General features: G+C 40.7%; 1 protein-coding gene across 2 annotated transcripts in view; it reads right to left on the minus strand.

The window, feature by feature from the left end:
- LOC111870996 (hemicentin-2) overlaps positions 1 to 23,942 on the minus strand; it is a 536,304-nt gene that overhangs the window by 143,340 nt on the left and 369,022 nt on the right. The gene's annotated exons all lie outside the window — the stretch shown is intronic.

The raw sequence follows: 23,942 nt of genomic DNA on the forward strand, positions 1-23,942 counted from the left end.
TAGGCGTATAAGTAAGTCACGTGTTCAGAGAATTGAAATGTGTGAAGTCAAACGTCTTGCCTCTGAATGTCTGGTTTTGGCACTGTATATACTCTTAAAACAGCAAAGATAGGTTCATTTCTTTCTTGCATGTTTCATCTAAAACTAAAAACAGCAAATTGCTGATAATGATACTTTTTTCCGGCCAAGTTATTCTGGTTTCATGAGTGCAGGTCATAAGTCATTATATCCTTTGCAGTCAGACATGGGTAAAGGTAAAACGTAAAGTTTCCTTGTGTTTAACTAATTAAGCACTATGCTGTGAAAGCGTATGGGGGAGTGGATGTATAGACCCACGTTTTCTTGACCTCGGCACTAGTTGGAGATAACTGGTCAGCTTCACGCCCAGGCCGCATTACAACCGCGGAAAAGCCCCCGGTACCCATTGGATAGGAGGTTGGGTGAGCCTGAGAGCCGCTCTGGACGTCATGGAGAAGTGAAAACTCTTTCCCCATCGGGACTCGAACTCCGGCCCCTTGGTAGTCCAGCCCGTAGCTAGTCCCTTCGCTATCCCGGCTCACTGACATGGGAAATTACGCAAATTAATACTTGTAATGTGAACGGAGAAGTTCATGGAGGTAGGCATACGCCCACTGGGGCTGTAGTGCCAAGGAAAAAAATTACTTGTAATAACGGAATGCGTGGCGATTTTTATTAAACTGAATTTCTGTAACCTAGGAACAGAATTCCGTGAGAGCGCATTCATATGAACTCTGAATGTTTTGGAAACAGAACTGCACTTTCCGAGAACTGAATATGGTCAAGGGGGGCGCAGGCGATTGGAAGCGAACATGTTTAGCGAAGCAGTCTATTAAGGCCCCCCATACACACACAGTTTGGCCTTCCGATCGACCTTACAGGCAAAACTTTCATAGTTTTCCTCCTCCCTTTCCTGCCCCATACACCGGCAGGCTTCATGCCACAATCACGGTCTTCCAGCCTATAATACTGAGTCACACACGTCACGTGCTATGGTCCTGCAGGCAGAACTGACGGACTGACGGGTTTCCCACAGGCCAACAGTCCAAACGATTGGCCGGTCGGCCGCACCACACACATCAGTTTTGCCTTTCAGTCTTCAACTGTGCAGGCCGAACTGGAGGCCAAACTGTGTGTGTATGGGGGCCCTAAGACAGCTGCGCTTTTCTTCTACGTTATCAGGATATCTTGGAAAAAAGCCATACGAGAATAGCCCTTGCCTTATATTTCAATCCAGTGAAAGCATGTTCGATAAAATGTCACCCGAGCTTCTTTTCTTTTTAAATTCTGATCACTAAAAACAATAGATGGATTCAGCGTCCTGTATCAAATCGACTAAATAATATCACGGATTTTTATATGAAGGTGACAACAGGTTCAACGAATTACACGATAAAGTGACTACAGACGGGCTTTGGATCAGTAAGTGGATTTTAATTATACACTTTCGAATGACAGAATGTTTAATGAATGATGAATTCGAAAGGAATTGGAAGACAGCGGTCGTGGCCTATTTCAGATTAAGATATCTGTATTCGCCTGGACAGACTGAGGAAAGCCAGAAAATCCTAGGTACTATAGTCAGTGTCCCAGCCGAGATTCGAAGTAGGCATCTCCAAAATACAAGACAGATATATTACCGCCTGAGCCGTTTGCTTGAAACGATAGTCTGTTCATCCTGTGTACAGAACAACCGCTCCTATTACATCTATAGAGTATAGAGGTACCGTTATTAATACTGTTTGAGAAAGACGTAAATAAAGTTCAGATCAGAACTGAAATTTTGAACCACGGATATGAATTAAGGTAAGTTTGAATTCGGAAAGCAAATCAATCGTCTTCTTTATGTATTTTTTCCGTGATAGTTTCTTATTATCCACTGAAGTGTAAAATGATATTTTACTGGCAGAATTTGATGTGAAAATGATAAAATTCAGGTCATGTTTATGCGCCCTGTTCGCAGAAACTAAAAAGATTGCAGCTTCTTACGCTAGAGCACCCATCATTTTAGGTTTTTGCTGATGCAACTTTCCCCCATAAACGATCGTATTGTCATCCTCCATTAAACTTCAAGTCAGATTCTTACACAAGTTAGGGGACTAGGATGATGAAAAATTGTTGCTCGCAACAAGAAGAAAGGAAAAGAGAAAAATCCTTGAAAGTTAGAAAATGACTCTTAGTTTGGAACAGTTCCATATATTTTTGGTCTCTTTCTCTTCTCATACAATTTCTCGACGTCATCTTTCATTCGACTGTTTGCGCGCCAAGTGGCTGTAAGTTTCCTCTTCCTTTCTATGTAGTCAGAGCTCCATGAATGCTTAAAGCGAAGAGAAAGGAACAGGGGGAGGGATACATCTCCCCTCCCTTGGCACACCTACTCGGTTCCCCTCAATTCATGTCTAAAAATTCGATTTAATTTTTAAACAGAGAATAAAATATACGCTTCCACGTATGAGAACAATGCATTTATCATTGGCATCAGCTGATGATATTTTATATATTTCTTTTCAAAGACAAAAATTTAAAGAAGGCTAAGAATAATCGTATCTTTATCCCCTTGCTGCGACGAGAGATATTAGGCAATGCTTAAATCCAATCATGGTATGTCAAAAATGCTCATCAAGCAAGTTATGTCAACGATACGATACATCATGGTCCTCGCTTCGAACCCTGAGACCAACTAAACCTACGGAGAATATTTTTATATTCCTTCTCAATTTCTCCAATCCTATGTTTGAACAAGTCCTACTCATTCATTTAAATAGACTGTGGTCAATTGCTTCACACTTGTGTTGGATAGGACATTCATATCTCCTCCCTTAGTTTCGAAGCTGTAGGACTATTTTTTTTCTTGGCACTACAGCCCCGGTGGGCCTATGCCTACATCCATGAAATTCTCCGTTCACTTCGGTTATTCTAGATCTTACACATTCGGTAGGACTCCTTGGGCGGGTGATCAGCTCGTCGCAAGGCCTCTACCTGTAGACAAACACAGAAAAACGCACACAAACATCCATGCCCTGAGTGAGATTCGAACTCACGATCCCGGTTTCCAAGCGAGCGAAGACAGTACAGGCCTTAGACAGCTCAGCTACCGTGACCGGCCGTAGGACTATTACAATAATCAATAAAACACAGTGATAACGCATCTAGACTAACGCAAAATAATCGTAAATAGGTCTATATAACATGGTAATTGGTACGTTGACTACTGAATAAAATGGAGGGGTTTCGTAGTGTAAATTCGAAACGCTTATATCCCAAAAAAAAAAGTCACACTCATTACTGTTCATTTAACGTCCTTGGCTGGAAGGGAAGCTATCGTGATAAATGTGCGTCAGACTTTATATATAGTTGGAATGTGTGAGGAGACGTCCTCCAGTCCTACGTTTAACAAGTCCTTAGCATCCATTTTATTGGACTGTAGTCAATTCTTTCACACTTCAATTGGTCAGAAGATCCTTATCTCTCCCCTTCCTTTTGAAGCTGCAGCACTATTACAAGAATTGCAATGAAATAGGGTGATACCGCATTTAGATCAACCCAACAATAGTTAATCAATGATACTTTATATATAAGGGGATGGCTATATAACGCTTTGTTTTAACGCCTACTGGATACTTGTTGAGATACTGATGACCTACCGTGATGTTTTGTGTTAATCTGAAGTGAGTACTGGTCTTATTGTCACAACTTGCATACGAGACATGCAATGAAAATAGGGACATATCCTGACCTCACACACCACTTACTCAGCCAGATACAATCCTCATTAGTCCGCTACGTGTGTCGTATAAAATCCTAACTTTGCAAATGCACCCATTTTAAAATATGCAATATCCTATATTCCCAGTGTCTCCCATTTCATTTAAGATATTCTAAAGTTATTTGGGTAATTTATATTACCATATATATGATAGCATTTGAAAGAACACAACGTTAATATTGCAGTATAAGATATTGTCGGCAGGGATAAATCTATCACACGGCTGCAAACCTGAATAAAATTTTGGGGCACCAATTCGGGGGCCGTTATGTCCCAAGAAACACATCTACATTTTGATCGGTTTAACATCCTTGTATTTTCGTAGCTTCATAATTGCGAAGTGTCTGTATGGTCAGAACTGGGGCTAACTTACAGCGTTACGGCTGTGGTGAAGCAGCAGTGAACGGAGTGCAGGGTGCCTTCTGAAATTATACACTGTACACGTATATTGTATACTACGCCGCTCACGGTAGCCGAGCGGTCTAACGCATGCACTGGGCCGCGCCATAGCTCAAGCGGTTAGTCGCTGGCTTCCCACCGCGGCGGCCCGGGTTCGATCCCGGGGTCTGGTCAAGTGGGATTTCTGGTAGACAAAGTGGCGCTAGGGCAGGTTTTCTCCGAGTACTTAGGTTTCCCCTGCCAATCTTCATTCCACCAATTGATCCACAATCACACTCACCTATCATCTGGAGCTCGTACAATAGGCCAGAAGTGGCCGCAGTACAAGGGACTTGGTCCCACCCCAATAGCAATAAAAAAAAGGCATGCACTGTCTTCGCTCGCTCGGAAATCGGGATCGTGGGTTTGAATCCCACTCAGGGAATGGATGTTTAGTGTTCGTGTGTGTGTGTGTGTGTGCGTGCGTTTTCTGTGTTTGTGGACAGGTAGAGGCCTTGCGACGAGCTGACCACCCGCCCAAAGAGTCCTACCGAATGTCTAAGATCTAGTAAACCGAAGTGAAACGGAGGGTTTCATGGAGATAGACCAAGGCCCAAATTGGGGCTGTAGCGCCAAAGAAAAAAACACTGTTCACTATATTTAGTAAAATGTAATAATAGCTTGTTTTGTTCGGACTTTTCCTAAGTGAATATCACACACATTCATGGTAATAACATCATCTTGAATTGCAAAACTTGAGTGGAAGGAGCCCCTTGCTTGATCGATACAGGAAAATAACAATAATATATATCTAAAATATGCACAGAGTGTAAGGACGCGGAATGTATCATCTAGTTTAGGATAGTTTCTAATCAAAGGCTTTTTAAGCCTTTGGCATAAACAAATCGCGAGTAATTTATTGACCACTTGAGCAACTAACAGATTCACAAAGGAACTCAGCTCCACAGTCACTACGCCATGAAGGCGTGTGGGGAAGTCAATGTAGAGGACCATATTTTCTTGATCTCGGCACTAGTTTGAGGTGAGTGGTCAGCTTCACTCCCTGGCCTCTTTACCCATGGGAAGGAGTTATATTTATATATCGAATTAATAAAGGAGAAAAGTATATATACCAATTTTCAATTTAGAGGTTTCCCATTTCAGCAGAAGTGTTGCCATGGAAACTGTTCATCGTTCTCTTCTTAAGTCTGCTTTTCTTTTACCTTCCCACCATTCTCTTTCATCATCCTCCTACATTATCATGGTCTAACTCACCCCATTCTTTCATTTCCAAGACCTCGCCAATATTTTTGTGATTACCTTTCAAAACACACTCCATGGTCGTTTTTCATGAATCCCATCTTTACAGACAAGCTATTTCCACTTGGTCGTTAGTTATAAATTTTCTGTCGGCCCCACTAATATGAGAAAAATTGTCGGTAGAGCATCAACTTTGTTCTGTTATCAAAAAAACTCAGACATATGTTAAGAAAAGGACTTTGCACTAACCACAGAAATATATAATAAACGTACGTTAGTACATCAAGCTTCATGTGAGATGATAGTTTATGTATTTTTATGTGTAATGAATGTGACATGGACACTGTTTTGAAACAACTAAAAAAAAAAATAGCAAGAGACATCCAACTTGACGAGTTTCATGATGACTTGCGACAAACCACACGTCACTTGCACATTTGCGCCGAGAGCACAGTGACAAACAAATTAGCAACGTCTACATCTGAAATAAAACTAGAAGGCAAGGAAAACTCTGACTTTCGTAGAGGGAGTTAAATGAAATAACGAGTAACCGCTGCAGCATATGCAGGGGACTAAGGTCATAAGCAGAGACAACCTGACAGATTGTGTATCTCCTACCGGACAGGATATGAAATGGGACAAACAGACGGGAGGTTAGAATAAACACATCAACATTTCTCATCTCGAGACACTAATGAGCAAGATTTTAAGTGGATAATTATTTCCCACAGTATAATAAGCAGAACATTTCGACATTTAAAATATTATTTTGTCAAACGAGTAAATGTAATATTTACTATAGCCGGTCACGGTAGCTGAGCGGTCTTCGCTCGCTCGGAAGCCGGGATCGTGGGTTCGGATCTGTTTCCTGTGAGGTACGAACTGAATTCTTATATATTATTCTTATACACTGCCGGTCACGGTAGCCGAGCGGTCTAAGGCATGCACTGTCTTCGCTCGCTCGGAAGCCGGGATCGTGGGTTCGAATCCCACTCATGGCATGGATGTTTGTGTGCGTTTTTCTGTGTTTGTCTACAGGTAGAGGCCTTGCGATGAGCTGATCACCCGCCCAAGGAGTCCTACCGTATGTGTAAGATCTAGTAAACCGAAGTGAAACGGAGAGTTTCATGGAGGTAGACCTAGGCCCAAATGAGGGCTGTAGCGCCAATGGGGGAAAAAATATTTATTATGCATCCTGCTACATTATTTTAATTTAGTATTAATAAGCCACCACAATTCCTCTACAGGGCCTATCACAGTATCATCAGTGGATGACTTCTCTACTCAAGACATCTACTTAGAACAAATTTTCTCCATATTATCGAGAGTAGATTGTAAATATGCAATTCATTAAATAAATAAAAATAGTATTAATATTAAATAAGTATTTCGGATATTAATCTTATTTCGGGCCACACGGTAGCGTACTTGGTTGAGGCACAATTCTACAAGTCAGCAGGTCGCGGGTTCGTTTCGCGATGAGATCATTTGATTTTTCAATTGACCTAAACCTTCCAGCCGCACTATGGCCCTGAGGTCGACCCAGTCTCTAACAGAAATGAGTACCAGGAATCTTCCTGGGTGTAAAGGAGGGCCGGCGCGTAAGTCTTACAACCTTAAAACCATTTGTGAGCTGATTGTTTAGAAAATGTGGGAGCCTCGAAGTCTCACAATCCATATTAATCTCCAGGGGCATAGTTTTTATCTTATTATTTCATGAAACCCATATGTAGCGCCCATTGTCTCGTACGCACCGCAAATGAAGCCGCATCGTGACGGGGATAGTCAAGAAATATAAATGTAGACAGACTAAAAATGCTGTGGCCTTCTGCATTCCTATTCAAGCCCTTTAAATCTTCGCGTTAATCAGGTACTGAATTTTTATAAGTACGTTATTGCAGCCAAATACTGCTGTCAGACGTCTAAATTTTAATTCCTGCTGGTAATATGATGACTGTCGTTTACCTACAACTGCAAATACCATTTGACCACAAATACCGCGGACTCTGACACAAAGACTTCAAATATTAGGCATGATTTAATGCTTCCTAAGAATGGTTCCTTTTCTTCCCCTTTCTTTGTGAATAGATACGATTCTGAAGAGTTCTGTATTCTGTGATATAACACCGTGTAAACTGGTGAAAGTCAACCAACATTTCGGATAAACATACAAGCTCCACTGTCATGGTAAAAGAATAAATTACTTTTTTTTTCTTGCCCTTAATGGTTCACAAAGCTCATGACACAGAGAATTTCGCTAGTGGGGAGTGGAGTCCATCCATCTGGGTCCACTCGGCATGGCGGCCACAGATTGGCCTATTGTACCTGCCCCGGCTGATTATGATGATGGAGAGGTTGTTGGAATGAAGATTGGCAGGGGAAACCGAAGTACTCGGAGAAAACCCGCACCAGTGCCACTCTGTCGCCCACAAATCCCACTTGACCAGACCCGAAATCGAACCAAGGCCGCCGCGGTGGGAAGCCAACAGCTTGAGTTATGGCACGGTCATAACAGAGAGAAACAGAGTTTATATTTAACAGATTTAAACCAGCCGGAATTCATGATAACTGCTGAAACTGAATGTTTATTCGCATAATTACGGGGTTTTTGGACTTTTTTCATCGTCCGGCATTCTAGATAATAGAGGACACGACGTTTCCGAAACTGGCTCTGTTTCTGTCTTCGGCTGAGAAAGGAAGACACCTACTCAATTGGGCCCCTTAGAAAGAACTATTCTCAATCAGCTCAATTAGCTCTTCCTAAGGGGCCTAACTGGCAGGTGTGTTCCTTTCTCACCCGAAGACGGAAACAGATCCAGTTTCCGAAACGTCATGTCCTCTGTTACCTAGAATTCCGGACGATGGAAAATTCCAAAAACCCAGTAATTTTGTGTCATTCACCATCGTCGGAACCCTTTAGAATCTACCGAATGTTTATTTCTAGTAAATTCCATAACGTTGTGATGAAGGAGGCTTCAGGTGTGTATGGCACAGAGTCCGTCCGTCTGAATATCCCCTTACAATAAAGTTAAAGCAACGGATTTACATAAAACGTGTCGCTACATGCAACCCGTATGTGTTTGGATAATTCCCTGCCGCCCATAATACGAACCTCGCTGTTATGTACTTTTTTCGGTGGGAACTACACCATCAATGCTCAGCTCAAGGCTTTAGAAACACAAATTAGAAGCGAAATAAAAAAATCAGGAATCTGTATTTGCTTTTAGAGAGCGAAACAATAATAACGCGGCACGGATCACTAAGTACAGGTACGCACTGCAACGCTATTGGTCGGCAACAAAGGCAGAGGCACGGATCGCTACACATGCACTATCCACAATTAAATTCCTGGTAGTGGATTTATTGAACTAAGTATACACAAATCGATACAATTATTCATGGCAGGTGTCACGTAGCTGCCAAGAACCTCTCTCATCTGAGCCGATGACAATACAGCACGCAGGCTATACACTGAACCGAACCAGTGACGCCTCATCAAATGTACATAAGCAACTGCTCGCTATTTGTAGGAACCATAGGCGATGTACGACGTCACGCAGCCTCTGCCAATATCTCAGTTGGTAAAACAGTTAACTACTATCCAGCTTAAAAAATTATCCCTTCCCTATTCTCGTCAGAGAAATCCTGGTCCTTTGTGCTGCAGTCGAGCTTACAGGGACAGTTCATTATAATTAGACGCAGTATTTCTTTTTCTTGCCACTACAGCCCCAGTGGGCCTAGGCCTACCTCCATGAACTTCTCCGTTCACTTCGGTTTTTCTAGATCTTACACGTTCAGTAGGACTCCTTGGGCGGGTGATCAGCTCGTCGCAAGGCCTCTACCTGTACACAAACATCCATGCCCTGAGTGGGATTCGAACCCACGATTCCGGCTTCCGAGCGAGTGAAGACAATACATGCCTTAGACCGCTCGGCTACCGTGACCGGTCTAGACGCAGTATAATGAATATTTTATTAGGAATACTAAATTGTAAGTCGTGTCATAAGTTTGGATTAAAGAGACAGTCACTTTCTTACGAGTACATTCAGAATGTGACATAGGCTCATTCTTGCTGTGTGAACAGCATGCAACCACTTGCAACCACTGCACTGGAGCAGGTTTTCTCCGAGTATTTCGGTTTTCCCTGCCAATTCAAATTCCACCGATTGCTCCACAATAATCATAATCTATCATCTGGGGCTGGTAAAACAGCCCAAACAGCGGCCGCAGGAACAAGTGAAAAAACCCCATCAACTAATTTAGCGTCGCAAGCTCATTTTCCCTTCTCCCTAGACCCGGTCTATTTCCCGCTATACTGACAAAACGTGTCGAGTCAATCAGACAGCATAACAGCCTCTTCAGAATTAACACAGTAGATCATAATAAAACATTAAGATATAAATTAGAAACTGGACAGAATACATATATTTATACTAGACAGAAAATTCAGGTATCTGCGATTGGTTCAGAGATTTGTGACCATGACACCTTGACTGAATTATAACTACTGGAAAGCAACTGGTACTTCCAATGCTACAGATATTCATTATGTTATTGTGTATGCTTGTATAGCCCAACATCATGACAAGGCTTATTACCGAATATGTTCATATTCAAAACTCATGTTTCAGAATTTTATAAAACAGTTAATATTTAGCTTACATTGCTTTTAATATTAAACGCCACAAAGTTCTGTGAGTTCTCATCGGTGGTGCTGAGGCGTATTACGCATTATGACGCAATAATAAGTTTTGCATGGACTTTTCCAAAGCGTCAGCTGAAAGTTTAGTGCTGTAGAAGTAAGCGTGGAAGGCGTTAGCCCGGGAAAACGACGTGGAGGCCTCTGTCGGTGACAGATGTCACGGGCAAGCATACAGCCAGCCTTCCATTTGTTTCAAGTCTTCCTCACACCACTGTCGCTGTCGGTGTCGGTACTCACACTCCATTCCTAAGCTCCATCGTTCTTTTTCAGCGCCTTAAGTTTTATATATTGTGATAGAAAAATAAATGAGTTTCATCTTTCGCCCTTCACTTCAACAATATTTAAAATAAAAAACTAAATATCATTCAGAATTAAATTTTACTCTGCTCAGATTTCGCATGATTAAACATGAAAAATATCTCACTGCAAAATGATATGTATTTAGGGGGAAACCCATTTTAAACCCTCCTTCTCCAAGCTACTTTTTTCCCCTTTTGTGGCATACTGCCTTATATAATGCAGTTTGTTGCACTAATGCGCTGCTCTATACCTAACTTGAGAAAGGGGCTTGGAGGACGGGGGACGGTATAGTCAAATAAAACAACTGAACAACTGAACAACTGAACGCTGCACTTGTACTTTAAGATGAAAATGGCGGGACTATGAACGTTCTGGTCTGAGGGCGAAGCAATTTCCATGTACTGGATTTCATCAGTATGTTATTTACCGTCTGAGAATTGAGAACTGTAATGTATACTCCTGGTTCTTATATTTTTTATTGGCTAGTGGGTTGGGACTAAGTCCCTTGTACTGCGGCCACTTCGGGTGATTCTTACTTACTTAATCCGTTCCTCTTATACCTTACGGTGTCGAGGTTGTTTTTCTTTTCTTTTCAGTTTTTCATTTCACAGTCGGTAGCACTCCTTGGACGAGGGATCAGCTCGTCGCAAGGCCACTACCTAAACACAGGACAACATAAACACAGAATAAACGAATACAGACATCCATTCCTTAAGTTGGATTCGAAGCCACGATCCCGGCTTCCAAGCGAGAGAATTCAGTACATGCCTCAGACAGCTCGGCTACCGTCACCGACTACCCTTGATGCAAATTTGAAAATGTTGGAACATTAAGTGGATTACATTAATATTTAAGGTTACACTTCATTCTCCTGCAGAAATTCCTGTTATCATTAACCGTCTTACATGAATTAAAAGCATAACTGATTAGCGCGTTTATAATTATGGCTGTATCAGCAAGAAATCAATATCCCAAAATTGGTGGTGAAAAATCGATGTTTTTATTATTTTTTACTTATTTAAGGACGTCATCAACTGTTAATGTTACAGATCTACGGAAATGGAAAATACGCAGAACGAAGCAAACTGAGCCCAATTTCAGATGCTATTTCCGCATTTTCTTGGTGTGACTTAGATGAACCAAGAAACACCTCGGCCATGATAGTTTCCGGACAGAGTTTGAGTCCGCGATGGCTTGAATACGAAGCAGCAGTTCTACCCACTCCATCTCGACGTCCGATGGCAGGAAACGAAAGGTCGTCCTGTCCGATTACAGGGGGTCTAAAGTCCAAGGTTCGTCACATAAACCTTTCTAAATACATCATGGGCAAATACTAATTTTAAAGATTGCATCTTCTGGGAAATGACGCCGTGTAGTCCGTTCAAAGTAAAATGACGTTGTGGAAGAATATGTCACTAGCTATTTGGTTTCTGGTTTCTTTCTTAGTTTGTCTTAGCCCTGATGATGGAAGCGAAGTGTTCTTTCGAAGAGTTAGTTGATTTTCAAAGGACTAAATGGCGTTAAATACCAGGAGATGCAGCTCTTCATAACCACCGCTGTGAAGGCCTCATACCCTACAGATACTAAGTTACCAATGGCTGAGAATACTCCAATATTTTAAAGCAATAAGTATCTAGAAATCAACAATTTTAGTCGCAGCAAAGGGGAGATAACTTTAAACTGTAAAAGTACTTAAAATAGCTACGCTCAGTGTTGTTCTGTTACATTAAACCTGCCGTACAGCTTATCATGACAATGAGACAATAGTCTCCCCTCTACTACAGCAGTAAGCTACTATGTTGAAACAAAAGAGAAATCGATATTTGTGACCATGAAAAGAGGATATATTTGTTTCCAGTTGGGAATAACGTTTTCCTTTGTAGAAGACTCCCACATGTGGTATAGGATAACTTCTATCTAGTAGGGTTAATTACCAAACACACTTAAAAAGACAAACGGCATATGAAATTAATAGCCACAATAGAATTATAGAGACTATGTGCGTTTGATATTATTGATATAAAATCTGAAAGGGACATAACCGGGAAAATACATATGGGTTCTTGCCAAGGAACTGAAAGGACATAACAGTGATAGGAGTTTTGAGTTTATTTCATCAGAATTCTTAGCAGATGTTATTAACATATCTCGCATAAACAGAACAAACACACTCCGTGGTTTTGGTCCGCAAACGAACTATACCAACAGAGCGACCGCCGTTTGTCAGCGAAGTTAGTGCCAACTTTAGTGCAAAGAGGGTGTCGCGTGGTCAGCGCAATAAATCCCTACGGTCAATAATTTCGGTTTTCTAGACTGGTGATATATCTCACATAAATTGGCGATTGTATTACTGGAAGCCTAATGAGAATAATATAAGTTGACACGTATTTACACACATGAAGCTTTAGAATATATGCAATATATATATATGACGAAATAAGAAGAGGAACTTCAATAATTCTACGCTTAATGTACGATACTATGAAAAGAAGGCTAGTAACACTTGAACAAGAACGTTTAAAAGTTATTCCGAATGATAATGAGATGACTTAAGAACAATGTTTTCATTCAAATTAGTACATTTCCTTTGCTACAGGACCGGATAGTATGTCTTCTTGTCGTTAAGACGTATTTTAATTATTCAAGTTTTATTTTGTAACTAATTACTTCCACTTCAGCTTCCTTAACTTTCCTCTCAACTCCACAAATCTTCCAGATACTTCTCCTTTCGCGATGAATTTTATTCTTTTCCACATCGAAGATCCCACTATCTCATATCTAATAAAAATCTCAAAAACTCAGATCAGTGGTGCACTCTACAGAATGGATACTTTTTTTTTAATTCGCTTAGTGGGGGGTGGAGACCAACTGGGGAAACCGAAGTACTCGGAGAAAACCCACCCCAGCGCCTCTTTGTCCACCACAAATCCCACTTGACCAGACCCGGGATCGAACCCGGGCCGCCGCGGTGGGAATCCAGCGACTAACCGCTTGAGCTATGGCGCGGCAGCATGGATACTTAATCAAGTGTTTTCGATACTGATATCTGATAACAAATTTCTGTATCGATTTAATACTAATATTTATTAATACGTTGAGCACAACAGAAATTATTGTTTAAAATACGAATTCGAATTACGTATATTTCGATTGAGATAATCATTCGATTTTTTGGCAGAGAATTTTCGTATGAATCCAAATGTATTCACGTAACAGCTTAAGGTACACAGCTTCGAAATCTAGACTCACTCCAATGACTTCTTCCTAGATGTTGATTTTCGGAATATCGTCATCTTGAAATGTCGGTAGCCACGTCCTCGAAAATACTCATTCCTGTTCTAGAAGTACCTATAAGTACCACCTATCGGTTATTTGTCGAATCAGAGCTCAGAACCAGTCAACAATATACAGAATTGCTGGGGTTTTGAACTGTTTCCATCATCTGGTATTATAAAAAAAAACACTACGTTTGGGAAACTGGATCTGTTTCTGTCCTCAGGTGAGGGGGGAAGATATCTACTTAGTTAGGCTCCTTAGAAAGAGATAATCTCAATCACTGGTCTATTTTCTAGAATACCGGACGATGGCGATAGCGTAGTTTGTTGAGGCACGATGCTATAAGCCGGAAAATCACGGGTTCAAGTCCCGATGAAGTCATTGGATTTTCTTCAATCCTTCCAGCCGCACTATGCCCTGGGATCGACTCAGTCTCTAACAGAAGTGAGTACCAGGAATTAATTAAATAATTTTCCTGGGGAGTAAAGCGCGGCCGGCGCGTAAGGCTGACAACCTTACCGTCGTCTTTGAGCCGACTGTCTAGATAATGTGGGACCCTCAACGTCTCACAACCCTATGGGCCTCCACGGCCTGTTACAGGGATAGCTTTACTTTTACTTACCATTTTATAACGAAGAATTCAGTTTGCCTTGTATGAAAATAACTGCAAACCCCATATTATATTAAGAAGGCACAAAGCGTACAGTATCAGTTACGTTCAAACTGAAGAAGCACAAACCGTTTAGCAAAAGGTATGTTATTGCTGTCTTAAAGAAAATATCTGTTTCAGCAGATATGCCACAATGTTATAGTCATCACACTGTCAAGCGTCGGGCTCTGTATCCGTTCCGAGCTCACTAGTCTAACAGTCCCTTCAGAAATAGCCCATAGTTCGCTGTTCCCTTCGTGTCAGTCTCAATTTAATCAACGAGAGTCTGTTAATTTCTTCTGTGCGAACTTAATAAATTCGTTTGGCCCGTAATCTGTCTTATTTTCATAATGTGTTTGTCCTTAACACGATTACCAGTACCTACACTGTGCTGTGTCTGTAATTGGCCTTGTAGCTGTTGACTCGGCACATAAATAACAAGAACTGAAATGAATTAATTACTGTTAGTTATCCGTTATATTTCTCTGTTGTATAGAAGTAACCCTGTTTAATGTGGCCCTGTGAAAACTATCACACAATTGTTTTCCATCTCCATAACTTGTTCTCCGTTTTTGAGCGGCAAAATTATGTGTGTTATTAGCGTACGGCTTACGGCTGCATTACGTTCACTCTGCCATTGCACCTAAACCGAACACAAGCATTAAGACAAATGAATAATTGCAGCGAAATCACATAACCCAGTTGATAAATTAGGGGTCATGAGGAGATGTATAACACTGTTTATTCCCTAACAAAAGTGAAACTGAACTAACTTATGAAAAGGACAGTTCATATGCAGAAGAGATTACTGAAAACGAGTGTGTGTGTTACGTCATTAAACTTTCCGCGCATGTGCCGAGTACAATCTGTCACAATGACTTATTTCCCATGCGGTCGACCGCCGCACGTTAAAGACCAATAGAAGCCACCTGCCTCCAGCTGCGGTTAGAGCTGTGAAACACACGTATTTCAGTCTGAACATGTGTGCTCACTGCTGATCTATTAGAACTGGATACGGCAGGGGGCAAATCAAATTGCCGTGCTCACAACAGTAGCCGCTAAAATGTCCTGTAATTGACTACACTTTCAACACTGCTGTTCCTCCGCCGAACTAAACACATAACAACGAAATCTTTGTTACTGCATGTGTGTCCCCGACGGTTCAGACTGGTTTACTTTCGTTATTATGCGTTCTTTGCATGATGTGCATATAATTGCACGAAATGGAGATCATGTCTGTCTACCTATCCGAATTCTTCAACACAAGAACCTGAGGATAGCTTACGAAATAAACATTATGCCACTGCATTCTGTCTGGCGGTCGGTTAAATAGCTGGTGATCCTCGCCAGCACAGTCATTCACGGCTTTAGTTTTCGTAGAGAAATATGTTCTCTTCTAGACTTTAACCTCTTTAGAAGTGGGACCTCCTATTTCACGAGGGGAGGAGTCGGTCTTTCTGTGTAGGGGCTACATTTTTTGGTACCTGACGGAATGGCTGCTAAATTTCTGCTGGCCCTCGTCAGCATTGTGATCCTTTGGTGCGTGTCCCACGGGACTGATGACAATATGCGACTATCTGATCACTTATTAACCAGTCGGGCGGTCGGTTAAATTGCTGCTGATCCTCGCCAGCACAGTCAATCTTGGTTTCTGGTCCCATCGGCACCCATAGCCATGTTTTGTTTCCTTCCAAGACTTTTAAGTGTTCTCAAACGGGGTGGGGGTCCTCTTTAACGAGAGCAGAGGTCTGATTACGACTAGCCACTCTCCCTCTACTGGGGGGGGGGGAAACTTGAGCCGGCATTCACTAACTGGCCCGTTCTTCCACACATACCCACACACCTACCAATGTAGTCCACCCGCAACTATTGCATATAAATTTCTTATATTCGGTACTAACTGTACAGTGGGCGTGAGAACATATGAGGTGGTAGCGACATTAGCGCTAGTTTGGAAATCCAGTAACCACAGTGACCATAAAGAAACACAGTGATAAAAAATATTACAGTAACTGTAATTGTATTTAATACTGTTACTGTTTTCATGAAAGCTGTCCGGAACAGCTAAGATCATTCGCAAGCCCGAAGTACAAACAAAGCACGTGGGAACTACGCATCCCCCGGTTTGGACTACGTCTTTCCCATCTCATTTAATTATGAATTCTCACGTTCGTAGATTGTGCATCTCCTAACAAAAGGACAATTATGAACAAGGAAATCTAAGAAACGTTCAGGATAAAAGCAGCCTAATTCAGGGTATGTAGCAGTAATACAACTTCCGTTCCCAAATACTAGCTTTGTTATTCTCCCATTTTAATCGGAAATTTGTAAGTTAAAATTAACGACAATATGCAACAATTTCATTTCATTGTACTACGAATTGGAATAGCTGTCAACACGCAGCGTTACAGCAATACGATTAAATATAATTATTTTTTAAAAATTATAATGGTACCAGAAATAACATTTCCGTTGTACATTTATTTATAAAGTAAATTTATGATTATACGAGTCCCCCCACCTTCCGTATAATTACACGGGCTGACTGCGTAGCGGTAACAAGCAGCAGGAACACACGAACTTCACATCATTCCTCAGATGAACGTGAGCTGGCCCTGGGGAGTGAGGTTCTTGTGCCTCAAGGCTCCTTCTAGACTGTCTTCTGTACTCGACTTGAATTATTTACATGTAGAAACATTGCCTGTAGAAGGAAGCGTGAGTCCCCATTAGCGTGAGATTTATATGACGAGTGTGGGGCCCAGAAACTCAAGTGGGGAGCAGTTTTTATAAGTACAGGACCTACGGTCCTCCCTCTTCTCGTCTCTACATTACCTTTCGTAGCTGCCCCCGAGCTAAAAACAGAGGCATCCGAAATTGTCCTTCGTGCAAGAAACTGATCCATATTTCCTAACAAGAACGATATGGAACTAATCTAGGTACCTGTAAGAAAACATTTGTCCATGAATGAAAGGTAATTACATTAATTGTACAGTCGTATATTACTCTGGAGACCAAAACAGATGGGCGAGAGTTGAATACTAAATTAGAGACACAAAACTGCTCAATACGGCCGGATTCATATCAGATATTTAAACGTATCCTCAAAAAGATGCGGCCTCCGTAGTCTAGGGGTAACGTTCCCACCTCATGACCCAAGGTAAGCGGGTTGAAACCCGGCGGAGGTCGTGGAATTCTTAAGGGCGGAAAAATTCAGGGAACAAGTCCTCCGAGAGGGACTTTAAGCCGTGTGTCCCGTATCTTACATTTATGGACACGTAAAAGAACCTCATGTCTCTAGGAGACCTCTGAGCTAAATTAGGCAACAATTTCCCGTCCAAGTAGTTTCCAATGCCTCTGGTAGATGGGGGAAGTATCAAAGGTACCGAGGGCCGACCTCGTTGGCTCAACTGGGCTGAGAGCACGCACCGATACCGGTAGGGTATGGAGACTGGTAGAGTATCAAAGGGGGACGCACAATGGACCAATAACTGGTCTAAGTGCATGGGGAAACCCATGGATCTGTAGACAGGAACTCTGACCACCAGACCACAGAGGCGGTTATAGATTTTAAATAATATCCAATAATATTCTGGTGATGAAATGACGATGCATGTTACAGAATAACGTTCACATAGCAATGGAGTCCGTTTATGCACAGAAACTGCAACTCGGAAAGTCCCAATTACAAGCATGGCATTAGATAACGTGACGATAGGTATCCAGGTTAAACGTGACTCGGAGATATTCCTAATGTAAGAAATACACGATTTGCATAATAATACTGGTTACGTATGCCCCACATCTTAAAGACCTCCATTCCCCCTCTATGGAACAGCAAAAATACACTTGTTAAATCCTTCCAGCCGCACTATGGCCCTGGGGTCGACTCAGCCTCTAACGGAAATGAGTACCAGGAATTAATTAAATAATTTTCCTGGGGAGTAAAGCGCGGCCGGCGCCTAAGGCTGACAAACTTACCGCCATCTTTGAGCCGATTATCTAGATAATGTGGGACCCTCAACGTCTCACAACCCTATGGACCTTCACGGCCTGTTACAGGGATAGCTTTACTTTACTTTTACATCAAGACTACTGCCGAAAATATGGGAAGCAATACCAACTGACCGGAATTTTTTAATTGGCTTCACTTCTTCCTTTATCATAATGTCGCATTTCTACAACTGCCAATATGATCATAATTTAGTTGTGTTGTGACTTATATGTACATCAACGTTTTCAATACTGATTCTTATTCAAAAGAACCTTCGATTCGTAGAACAGGCCTACCTCCGAGGCAAAGTACAATTCATGTTGGTGTAGGATCTTATTTATTTGGCTTAAAAAGTTGAGAGAAGAAGACATATGTCTTGTATTTAACTTCACTTGTGTCCAGTCTGTGTCCGAAGATTATTATGCGAGAATGGGATATAAAATATTTTTATTTATTTTAAAGTAGTATGTAAGATTTACGTGAGGAATAAAGAAAATAATACTAAAGATAATCGAAGTTGAGTATTAAACGAATATTTGTCTATCATGACAGAGTATTTTCTCAGTAACAGAACAATGTCAATAGATTCGCGGGTGACTCTAAAGTTCATATTATTTAAGGCAATAGAATACATTTTCCTCGGTTGATTCTGTATTTGAAAGACAATTAATATATCCCTTCTATAACTTTCTTATTTTGGTTGGTTAAATTTAGCGGATGGAAAGTTGTTCCACCCTTCAATTTCCTAATGACATTAATATGAATTATTTATGAATCCAGAGACATCAGTAAAAATCGACCCTGAATCCATCTCCAAGACAACTTAAGAGACAAGGGAGAAAGGATATAAACTTTCAAATTCAGTCACTAGTCTTCAGAGACGTGACAAATTAAATTATACTGAGAATCTTCCTTTCCAATTTAATAGGGACTGCAACCGAAATGCGGTGTTAGCAAGTAACACGATAATTATGTCTCCACTTATATGGATGTGTTGAATGATTAAGAAATCGATTCCTAAATTATCGATTTTAGATAATTATGAAGCTATGGTCGTTCATCCACAGTACAAAATACTTAAAGGGGTTAGAATTTTCAGTTTTATTTACCGTCCATCATGCAACAATATAAAGTTTAAAAATTAAATCTTTTTTAAAATTCGTCACTGTTCTACATGTTTCGGCATACTCGGCCATCATCAGCTGAGTTGAAATTTCGGGGAAATGCTGTGCTTTCCACACTACTGCGATCGGTGTTTTCGCATTTATAATATTATAAAATGAAGTCAGTGTAGTTCCTCCTTAAATAAATCGGTCATCCCTTCCGAAATTATTAAAGAAGATAACAGCATCCACGGAGAACTGTAACAGGTTTGAACCGTCACGATTTATTGTACACATCCTTAAATATTTCTCAGGTTCGAAATGGAATATTTTACTGTCGAATTTGCCTTCTCTGCCGGAATCTCTTAAAATTCACTGTACTGAAACAACGGAATTAATTTCAAAATTAAAATTTTATCATTCTTTATCTCATTTACTTTTTATTCAGTAGTTAAGGACTATTAATAAAGCTTAAACTTCAGGTTCTTGCTACCTTGGCATCATTTAAATCTTACCACTTTGCATACAGTATGGTCCATCCCTTGCATATCTTCCACTCATGGGTCCATGCATTCATCTACTTGAACATTCAAACATTCATTCATCCACCTATCGGTTTATCCTTCCATTCGTCCATCTATTTATTTCTCCCTCCCTACCTCCCTCCCTCCCCCCCCAACCATAATATTAATAACGATAAGTGTCCTACGTATATTACGTATTATTGTTATTAAAGTGTTATGAACAAGCGTTATCCGTCGCAATAAATTCGAACATCGCATTACGTACATTGGACGCTATAGTTATGCTGATCTTTATAAAAAGGCTATCACAAGAATAAAAAGCAATTATAAAGCGATACATTACCGTTCGTGTAGTACCCCTTCATAATATCGGCAGGTGAATCAGCTTCTGGTACTTCCTCAGTACCTTCAGGCAAATTAAATATATTTCTCTCGAACTACATATCATTTTCCCCATTTTCCCAACTTTCCGCATTTACTTATGTGAGAAGTTGGCATAAAAATGTCCGAAAATATCAAACAGTGACAATGTCTCCTTACTTTATAATAATCAATAAGCAGTCACTTTGAATGAAGTATAAATTACGGTTCTCACTTGGCCTAAAGAATACTAATTTACCATTTATGCTTTTCTTACACGGGGCTACGAACTTTAGACCGAATATCTTAAGGAGTGAAACTGCGAATTCCATTCATCACCCATCAGTGTCAACTCAATATGGCGTGATCACGTGATGGAGAGGAACTCACTCCCATGCACCATTGTTCCTAAATGTAATCTTTTCATGTTCCTCATTTCTGACGAATACACACTTCATGCATCGACGTCAGTTAATGTTGTGGTACTTTTTAAAGCAAGACTGGGACATAGTGTCCATAAGAACGACATTTTGCTACAAAATTACAGAACAAATGGAATAACTTGTCTACTTCTGCCGCCCATTTGGACAGACCAAGCATATCCCTAATATACTTAGGTACTTGGAATTAATAAATAACAAGTGTTTCTCTTGTAATATATGAATGCTTATATATATATATGTAAAGGCACAATTTTGTGACGTGGTTATTATTATCAAAAGCTCCTGCACATTGTCTCATGACGTAATTCCTTAGAGTACAAAGGGTGACATTTTTCATAAGCTGTTTATTTGCCTTGCCAGGTTACAAGAAAACATTACAATGTAGTAATTCCCTTGAGCATAATGGCGTGACATTTTTCGTAAGTGTGTATCTGGTATCTATCTACGTTCTGAAGTTGCACAATAATATTCTAACTTCATGGTAGATGTACTGCAGTCTGACTTCGCGCTTTCCAACAAGCTTTGTTGATGATAAATGCTAATCTCAATGCCCCACGAAACTGTCAGTATTTACTTCTACACTGAAAATGTATTCCCGGCTGTAACATTAAGGACTGACATATTAGTTCATTTCCACGCTTTGTAAAATACGGAAAGTGTTACAAAATATTTATATTACGCAATAAGATGTGCCAAGTTATGCAATACAGAATCTCTGTACAATTTTCTATATCATTACTAGCAATTACGATACGCGATTACAGTAGGCGTATCACACAGAACGTCATGGTTCAGTGGTAGCAGTCCTTCTTCGTTCATGGAAGGCTCCGGGTTCAAATCTGGCCCTTGAGACCAGCTATACTGATTGAGGCTCTTCGTAGTTTCTTTCAGAACTCCCAGGCTCTTCGTAATTTTTCAGAACTTCCAGGCGCTTTACATTTTAGTTCAGAACTTCAAGAATCTTCGTGTTTTCCTTCAGAACTTCCAGGATCTTTTTCTAATTTCCTTCAGAAATTCCACGTTCTTCGTAGTTTCCTTCAGAACTCCCAAGATCTTAGTGATTTCCTTCAGATCTTCCAGGGTCTTCGTAGTTTCCTTTAGAACTCCCGGGCTCTTCGTAATTTCCTTCAGAACTTCCAAGCTCTTCGTAATTTCTTTCAGAACTTCCAGGCTCTTCTAATTTCCTTCAGGAATTCCAGGCTCTTCGCAATATTTTTAAGAAATTCCAGGCTCTTCGTAGTTTCCTCCAGAACTCCCAGGATCTTCGTGGTTTCCTTAAGAACTTCCAGGGTCTTCGTAGTTTCCTTTAGAACTCCCAGGCTCTTCGTAATTTACTTCAGAACTTCTAAGCTCTTCGTAATTTCTTTCAGTACTTCCAGGCTCTTCTAATTTCCTTCAGAAATTCCAGGCTCTTCGTAGTTTCCTTAAAAAATCCAAGGATCTCAGTAGTTTCCTTCAGAAATTCCAGGAAATGCTGGCAGAGTACCTCAGTCTAGGCTACCATGGTTTCCTTCTACAGCCTCCCCATACCATTATTCACTAATCACCGAAGTATTCAAAATCATATCCGCTAAAGGGGCGTACTGATATAAACCAAGAATAGACAGAAATATTACATATATGAAAAGAGTACTGGAAGATGTACCATTGTATACAATTTATTTATGCAACATAAATTTACTCAGATATTTCCTTACGATTATTTAAGGGCATGCCATACTTTTCCTTTCCAGAAATCCTCTGCTGAAATATATTCTATTTTAAAAGCTGACACAGAAATATCATAGACTAAAACTGCTACGCTTCACCATCGGAATTATTGTTAGAGATTCCAGAAGGTTTTTGATGCCAAACATAGTTTAATTATGTTTTTATTTCTGAACTTAAGAAGAAAACTTTATAACAAGTTTCAAGACAATGTTATAGAAACTCAATTTCCTTTTTTTCTATGTGTTGTTTCTTTCAGAGCTCCTCACAACAGTGACTCGTACATTATTTTAAGGTACCAATATAACTCACATATTAGCAACGTTTTTTCAACCCTACATGGCATGTAACATTAAATAATGCGGAGATCATGAATAAATTACTGGAAAATTTGAAAGGAAGCAGTGACCCAGTTAATTATATATTCTCGACACATGGCTGGACGGGGCTGGGATTGAGCAGATGGAAACTACAAGTTATGTTACCGTGAATATCTCGGAATATAATTTTTTTAATTCTAGTGGGGTGGGACTAAGTCCCTTGTACTGCGGCCACTTCTGGCCTATTGTATCAGCCCCAAATGATAGGTGAGGGTGATGGTGGAGCAACTGGTGGAATGAATATTGGCAGGGGAAACCGAAGTACTCGGAGAAAACCTACCCCAGCGCCACTTTGTCCACCACAAATCCCACTTGACCAGAGCCTGGATCGAACCCGGGCCGCTGCGGTGGGAAGCCAACGACTAACCGCTTGAGCTATGGCGCGGCCCATCTCCGAATATAAGTGAGAACTTATTTATATAAGACTATTTTTCTATGGAAAATTTAGGAGAAATAGTTGCAGGAACTGTCTCATGGCTTTTACGCTCATGGTTCCGTGATAAATGGCTTCAGTTCTTCATAACGTCCAGTGATCACACACAAGTATATTTCCCAACAACAGCATCAGCCGAAAAGATATTTGCTAAATGCAAGTTCTTACAGTGAAAGTGTTACGCTGATTGATAATTTGTTTAAATTTGCTCATTAATTATTATAATCGGAATCAAACAAGCCAGGCAGACACAGCTCCTAGCACACACAGATATTACATTCCCTCTGTGTGCAGCGGGCTGCATATACTACGTACCACGCATTCATTAAGCATAGCTACAAATGCTTCCAGAGCGTTGTCACGCTGCATAATTTTACGCACCATAACTAAACAATTATGACATACAAATGATATGGCCTATAGAGAATATGTCGAAGGATACATCCACAACGAAACTAGCTGCATTTCCACATCACCAACAACACAAAAAGAAACCATCCACACTTAACCATATACCGTGTCGAACACAAAACAGAAAGAAAACCTCCGAAGCCTGTAGTCCGCAAGCGAACTATACCGACCGAGCGACCGCCGCTTGTCGGCGAAGTTAGTGCCAACTCTTGCGGATAGAGGGTGTCACATAGTCAGCGCA

Source organism: Cryptotermes secundus, unplaced genomic scaffold (genome assembly GCF_002891405.2).
Source record: "Cryptotermes secundus unplaced genomic scaffold, Csec_1.0 scaffold1170, whole genome shotgun sequence".
NCBI classification, from domain to species: domain Eukaryota; kingdom Metazoa; phylum Arthropoda; class Insecta; order Blattodea; family Kalotermitidae; genus Cryptotermes; species Cryptotermes secundus.